The 6,000-nt window shown below is 48.3% G+C and overlaps 1 protein-coding gene across 1 annotated transcript in view; it reads right to left on the bottom strand.

The window, feature by feature from the left end:
• Nucleotides 1–5,673, bottom strand: part of PLEKHG1 (pleckstrin homology and RhoGEF domain containing G1) — a 219,003-nt gene extending 213,330 nt beyond the window's left edge. Inside the window, exon 1 of the mRNA XM_048225975.2 lies at nt 5,467–5,673. The gene's annotated coding sequence lies outside the window, so the exon portion shown is untranslated. The remainder of the gene's footprint in view (nt 1–5,466) is intronic.
• Between the last annotated feature and the right edge of the window lie 327 nt (nt 5,674–6,000).

Raw genomic sequence — 6,000 nt, forward strand, 5'->3', positions numbered from 1 at the left:
TCATCCCATCTTCATGGATACTACATCTCTTGTGTTCACCGCTATGCCCAGAACCAGATCAAGCATCATTCTAGACATGGTAAGTTCTGAATAACTGGCTTTGGAATGAAGGAAAGTTACCATTTATTGAGCAATTACTGTATGTCAGACCCTGAACTAAATGCTTTTCAGAGGCAAATCTCATTTAATCCTAGCAATTTCGAGGTCATTCTTATTATCTACTTAAAAGATGGGACAGCAGATAGCAATTTAGGTGGAAAAGCAAGGACTAGACCTCGGCACATCCTGACTTCAAAAACTAGACCCATAAGGACTATGCCATTCTGTGTAACACATACAAAGTCTGGAAACCGTTCTGTGCTTGTCCAAAGCTATATGGGAAGATCCCTGAAGCTACAGAGAAAAATAAAACTTCCCCTACCCTTGAAAAGTAGTATTTGTCTACTGGGGATCACCGCAATCCTCTGACCTTCCAAGTGCTTCATGTGTAAGGTCCTGTGTTAATAAGAAGTACATGTGTCTACATTTCTGCCTGATAAGATGAGAAGAGTCTCCATGGGAGTGATGGATATCTAAACTTTGCATGGAAGGATTCCACCATTGACAAGGGACAGCATAGCCCACTTAGGGCTCTGTGAGTTACCTGCACTGATAGGGACATAGAGTATACATGGCAGGTGCTAGAAGAAAAGTAGGTACAAGGGCCTTGGGTGCCATGCTGGGAGGTTTGAACTTCACTTCATATGATCAATACTCTTCGTTAATAACCCATTTTAATGTGGGCTTTACTCCATCTCAGCCGAGCTTCTCTCCCATTCAACATTCAACTCAAGGAAAAATACTGAAATTTGGTACTGCCATTCCCATGTCAATTGATGGCTATGTCGGATAGGCTTCTAAGACTAGTGTAAAGAGAAAATAGAGAATGCCTGGAAAAAGGAATGGCAAAGGAGATTTGATTTTAAGTCCATTTCTATTGAGCCATCTTAGATAGAACCTATGACATTTGTTATTTTGGGTTTCTGCAAAAATACTGAAGGAGACTAAAAATAGCCTATTCCGTTTAGGACAGAAGTGACAAACCATGGCTACAGGTCAGGGCTAGCCTGCAGCCTGTCTTACGTGGCAGTCGAGGAAAGATCGGTTTTTATATTTTAAAAGGACTGTAAACAAACAGCACTCCCCTTCCCCCCAAAAGAATATACGGCAGAGGCATACAGGCACCAGAAAATACTTACTATCTGGCTCTTTATGGGAAAAGGTTTACCATCTGAACTTCTTATCGTCCTCCTCCAGCTCTATCTGATACAGGTCATTTGAGTTAGTGTCTAATGTGACCAGACATGTCGAGAACTAGATCTATTTACCATCTCAAAAATGAAAGCCAATTCAATGGTATGATAATTTATTGCTTTAGTAATTCCTCTTATGAGAATTCTAAATTTTTAGCCAATTGTTAGATTCACACCTATCTCAACTTTGCCTTTGATATTTTGAAAAGATGTCCTCCTTCCACTTAAGGGCTTGCTAGTTTTTGGCCAACTGCTAGAACGGTTTAACCTTCCCCATGCCCCGCTGCAGCCTGGTTATGAAAGCTTACCAAAACAACTTTCTTAATTAAAGACCCGTGAAAACCTGGCCTCTCCTCCCTTTGGGTTAGTACATCAAGCGGGTGTAGCTGGAATCTTATTCAAAACTTAGCCTCGCGTGCTTCAAGTTGACTTTTTCTCTAGGACTGTATGGGACGAGGGAAGGAAGAAGAACGTTATGGGTTTGTGGATCCACGAATGTAACATACTTCAGCTTTCCATCAATCAGGAATTCAATATTTACCAAAAGAAGATGTTTAGGCTTGGAAATTTTTACTTGGCTTCTATCTCATCAGAAAAACATTTTTTTGGGTAACCTTGTGTATACAGATTGAAAAGATAGCAAAGCATGACTCAAACCTGAAAACTATTCTAGATACACAGTCAACTCCTGATCACTGGGAGAGGAATCACCCAGGCGTACTGGAAGTTCTGCAGCATGTAGGGACCCTGTGGCCCAGTTATCCCACGAACAAACCTGGGCCCCCTCACTCGGAGGATTAGCCTACGCTTCCATCATCTCTGCAAAACATCTGCCGCTCTACATCAGCGAGAGCAATATAAAGCCGAACGTGTAGTCGTCTCTTAATGACTTGAAAGCTGGCTCTAGGGTCATAGGTTCTACTTGGCACAGACACCCACAGCTCTGACTGCCCAAATGGTTTGGGGTCAGCTTTTCATTTTATTAAGCAAGATTGATGCAGGCTATGATGAAACATTAGTAGTTGAGATGCCTGCCACCTACAAGTACTTGGCTGCTTACAGCCTTGCCTAGAAAATGTTTCCATTGCCATCCCTGCTGAATACATGACCATTTTGCTTTAGGAACCATGTTTTTCCTAAGACAAAAGAGACAAGTGATTTTTTTTTTCTGAAAGAATGAACCATTACATTTAATAAAAAATATGTGCCTATGCCACCATCATTTCTAGGTGGTACAGTCTGGGGTAAACACAAGTGAACCTGGGTTAAATCACAGTTGTGCTAGTAGAGAGCTATGTAACCTCCAGCAAAAACACTCAGTCTTGGGACTTGGTTTATCAACAATTACCTTTAAAGCATACAATGGGGCAAACACTTACAATGGAGTGTCTCATTAATAATCATCAATGCTCAGCATGACTCCAAGGGAAGAGTCATTATTTCCTAAATTTACAGAGGAAGAAATGAGTAAAGGTGAGATAATCCAGAGAGAGTGACCACCTATAATTGTTACATTTTCCTGATTATAAAATAATCTACGTCTAAATAATTTCCTTAGAGGGGTCAAGGTCTCAGTGCTAATGAGCAGCAGAGAGGCCGATTTCATTCACACGTCAGTTAATTCCAGACCACCTGGTTCTTCATCACTCACGCTTTCCCAAATCTTTAAGATGCAGGGCCTGACCTAGATCATCCAGGATTCATTCTAGCTTTAATAGTCCATGCATCTAAACATCCCTGCAGGAGAATTACAAGATGATAATTGTTTGAAAGACCAATCACTAGCAATGAAAACAGGAGGGAGAAGCCTGCAAAAAGTGGATTGCAGCCAATAAGAATCAGAACATAGGGGTGCTTGGGTGGCTCAGTTGGTTAAACGTCTGACTTTGGCTCAGGTCATGATCCCAAGGTACTGGGATCAAGCCCCAAGTTGGGCTCTCTGTTCAGCGGGGAGCCTGATTTTCCTTCTCCCTCTGCCTGCTTGTGCTCTCTCTGTTAAATAAATAAGATCTTAAAAAAATAAAAAGAAAGAAAGAAAAAGAATCAGAGCATAGATCCAGGAATCGCTTTTAGTTTACTAAGAGCTCAAAAGATTCAGTGTCCCTCAAGCATTCCCCATATGCATATGTCAGACTACAAACCATTAAATCTTAATTAAATCACTCAAAAGTCATATCTTCAAAGGAGAACAAAATAGTATGAGTTATTCTTGATTTTGAAAAAACACATTGCTGCTTTCTATTGATTTGTTTAAAAGTGATTGCTTAACCTCTCTGAAGCACAGACTGAGTCCCCCATGGAAATATTTAAGCTTCTATCTGGTAGCATCACCCATATTCAAGTCACCGAAAGAATCCGTGCCCATGGTAAAGAGGGAGATGAGCAGGGAAAACGGATCGAGGAAAGAAAGCATGATGTGGTCAGAGATGGGACTGCCATCTGTATTTTCTCACTTTGCCCCTCAACAGGGAGCTTCGGAGCGCGGACGCAGGACGGAAAGGGAAGGTCAGGCAGTGACGGCTATGGATGAGGGACTGAGGATGAGGTCAGCGAGATGGACAACTCTGGGGACCACACTTCTTCAGGTGGTTTGGTGGACTGACAGGGGCCTCAAATAGGACAAAAAGGAAAGTGAAGAATTAGGAATTCAGACTCAGAGGCAGTAAAGGGTCATATGTCAAACCATCACTTTTCTATGTAAGTCTTGAATATTGTGGCCCAAGTAAATGTCACGGGGGGTGGGGGCGCCAGGGAGAGCGAGCACGAAGCTTTAGAAACTACCTGGTTCTTGTACACCGCTTTGTACTCAGGGAAGCCTGCTCAGGGCTCAAGTTAGAACGGAGTTTTCTTATTCCTGGACACGACCGGCTTGGAAATGTTTTAATAGCGTCTAATCAAAGTCCAAAGCCTATAAATTCTTTAAAAGTCAGCCAACTACAGAAACTGAGAAGCCCGAAGAAGCCGATTTTAACACTTGATAACTATTTTCATAGCATTGCACGACCTATCTAGGCCTGGAATTCTGTGAGATGACAAATTTGACCTACAGTCAACATTCTGGACTCCTGGTTCAAATACGAAACGCGAGGTAGTTCGGGATCCACCCCGTCGGAAAACCCCCACACCAACTCCCCCCTGCGCTCCACATAGATGCCGGCTGGAAACAGCCTTTCCGCGGGACTCCACTCAAGGATTTCAGAACTCTGTGCAGCAGCCCGGGCCACCTGAGCTGGTACAAACGGAGAGTTAAGGACCCGCACTTAACACAATACCGGCTCTGCAAACAAGACTCCACGGCGCGCGCGCTTAGGAAAGTCATCCACCTCATTGTTTCCAAGGAACCGAAAGAAATGGAACAGCTTAACTTCTCCCAGTTAGAACGTCCTTAGGCTTCTGGTTTAGGAACCAGACTCTCAACAGAGGACACAAAGAGGGCCTGGGCTTCGGGCATCACCCGCAGACCCCGGCTGTCCTCCGAGGCCAGGAGCTCGGCAAAGTCCCAGCGGACCAGGTGCTACCATTTACCCCCATGACGGAGGAACCACTTCGACCCCCGCCCCCCACCCCCAGAGAGCATATCTGCGGAGCCGAGGCACCGAGGCTAGTTCCTACAAAGGCAGGGGTCCCCCAAGCCAAACGCAGCGCCCTAGCCTCCGACTGCCGCCGCGGTTCGCCGGTCCTGGGAGGCCAGGCGCCGGCACCGGTGTTGGGAAGGTGACCTCGGGTGTCTGGCAGTCGCGTCCCGTTTTTCGGACGATCCTGTTTGAATTGTGGGGTTGGGTTTTGTAGATCGCAGAAACCCCTTCTCGGAGCGGGTGGAGGGGAGGGAGAGCAGGGCCGGCAGAGAGAGGCTGCGCCGGGGCTGGGGCCGGGACTCCTGGACCCGGAGCCGCGGGCCCGGGCGGCGGTGGGTCGCCCCCTCCAGGCGGCTGCGGGCAGCGGCGGGCCCCGGTCCCGGAGGCGGGGGCGCGCTCCGGGAAACACCGTCTGCCCCCACCCCGGAGGGAGCGCGCAGGGGAGAGGGGGCCCGGGCTCCACGCTCCGCCCGCCGCCACCTGCGGATTGGGGTGCCGGACCAGGGTCCTTTGGTCCCCTCCCCGTTCCCCGGGGCTCCCGGCGAGCGGTCCCATCCCTGGAAAAGGACCCCGGGTGTCGGGGCGAACCCGGCGCTTACCCGGAGAGGGGCGGCTCCTGCGCGGGCGCCGCGCTCGCAGGTCGGCGGGGAAGGTGCGGCTGCGCTGCGCGGGCTCCGGCTCCCGCGCCCGCCGAGCGCCCTGCGCCGCCGCTCGGGCTCGGACTTCCTCTTCCTCGGCTCGGCCCCGCCGCTCCGCCGCACTCCCCGGCTCGGCCGCGCCCGGGCCCGCCCCTCCCAGCGCCGAGACGCCGGCTCTGCCGCGGAGAGCAGCGGATCTTCGGTCCCTCCTCCCCGCGGCCCCCGGGCGAGCAAGGTGGGGAGGAGGAGGGGGAGAGCCGAAGAGCGAGATTAAGCACTTGGACTTGTCACTGGAGCGTTGCCAAACAGCGCAGTCAAATTACAACCCCTGGGGGAATTTTTTTTTTTTTTAATCCCAGCTACCGTTTTCGCAGACACATCATTTTTCTTCATTTTCCGGGATCCTTGGGTCTAGCTTTCTCTTGGATGTGATAATTTCCCATACCATTTCCTTAAAACAATACCAAAAATCATTTTTTTAAGTCAGCATTCTAG

Source organism: Ursus arctos, unplaced genomic scaffold (assembly GCF_023065955.2).
Source record: "Ursus arctos isolate Adak ecotype North America unplaced genomic scaffold, UrsArc2.0 scaffold_13, whole genome shotgun sequence".
Taxonomy (NCBI): domain Eukaryota; kingdom Metazoa; phylum Chordata; class Mammalia; order Carnivora; family Ursidae; genus Ursus; species Ursus arctos.